The sequence below is a fragment of the Myotis brandtii genome, unplaced genomic scaffold (genome assembly GCF_000412655.1).
Source record: "Myotis brandtii unplaced genomic scaffold, ASM41265v1 scaffold975, whole genome shotgun sequence".
NCBI lineage: Eukaryota > Metazoa > Chordata > Mammalia > Chiroptera > Vespertilionidae > Myotis > Myotis brandtii.
Window position 1 is genome coordinate 959,244 of NW_005372049.1, and position 1,566 is coordinate 960,809.

The following is a 1,566-nucleotide window of genomic DNA, read 5'->3' on the forward strand; positions in this document are numbered from 1 at the left end:
CCCGCCTCCACCCACCCACCCAGCCTGCCTGCCCCGGCCAGCCCTGGGCTCCTGGGCCCAGGAGGGAGGCCGTCGGGTGTAATTTGATTAGTTTTCATTTCTCGGCAGCCCCCCTGGGGCAGGCAGGGGAGGTGGGGGACACATTCTCATCTGCTCCTTTCAATTACTCCTGGCGGGGGGCCTGCCTGCTCCCTTCGCTGGTCCCAAAGAGTTAGGGTGGGGGCCAGAGGGGTGGGCTTCGGCTGGTAGGGGTCCTACGTCAATTCATTCGTCCCCTGCTTCCTGGCAGCTCCGTGAGCCTCAGACAGACAGGAGTCCCTCCCAGAGGGCAGGCTGCTGCCGGTCTGGCAGGCGTGTCCAGGGGCAAGAAGGGCCGATGGAAGGGGACACATGGCCTCCCCTTCTGGTCTCCACGGCAGCCTTGACCGTGTCTCTCAGGGCTCAGTGATGGGGATACATGGAGGGAGGAGGAATTCGGGGTCTTGTTTTTCTCCTGTGGCAGGGCCAGTGGGAGCCTGGAATACACTGGTCATGGTGCCACCGTCCAGCTGTGGAAAGTCGGGTCTGGGGGACCTGCATCTCCGCCCTCCCTCCCTCTGCATCCTCCTATGTCGTCTCCTCCAGTCTGTTTCTGCCCCAGTCGGACCCGAGGTTCCCCGAGTCCTCGCCGTGGGCGGGGGAGCAGAGCCCCTCCACGCAGTGTAAATCTCCCGGCTCCTGGCCTCCTGGTTCTGCTTCTTCCTGTCTGAGCCTTCAGGTCCCCCTGCAGGTCTCTCTCGAATGCGGGGGCAGGAGGGACTGGTTCATCTCTGGGCCTCTCAGTGCGGGGTCCCCTCTCGGCAGAGGCTTGGGGTCTGAGAGGACCCGTGCTCCCGTCCAGGGGGGGCCAGAAGTGGACAAGGCTCACTTTAGGGCTGCAGGGTCACTACACGCTAATCCTAGGAGCCCTGAGAATGGGAGGGATGCTGAAGTTACTATGGAAACCCAGAAATGGCAACACTTGGCCTTTTGGGAGCCAATCGCCCTTCCTTCGGACAGCGTGCCCATGTCCTCGAGAAGTGGGAGCAGGAGGACCGGGCTGTGTCGTGGGAGTTTCGGGACCTCACGCTCTAGCTGGTGAGCCTGGAGAACGGGAATGCCCTGTCTCACTGCCAGCGAGTGGTTTCAGCTCTGCCGTAAGCACGGGGCTGCCATCGTGTGCAATGAGTGGGCTCGTCAAGCAGGTGTGTCAGGAGTTTGTGGAGAGCCTGCGTCGGGGCTGGGGAGGAGGAGAGCACCGCTGGGCCAGGAGGTCACGCAGGGTCCAGACGAGAAGAGGAGGGGACGGGGACCGGTTGGTGGAGCTCAGGGTTCAGGACAAGCCTGCAGAGAAGGGGACGCCCAGCAGTGATGGAGGGACTTGGAAGTGAGGCAGGGCACCCCATGGAAGACCACGGCGGGTCTTCGGGAGCAAGGCGCGTGGTCCTGGGTGTAGAACGGCCGACTCAAAGGCAGGAGGAAGTGTGGACTGGGAGGACAGGCGTGTCAGCTGGCGAAGGATGGTGTGTGTGAGTGTGTGTGTGTGTG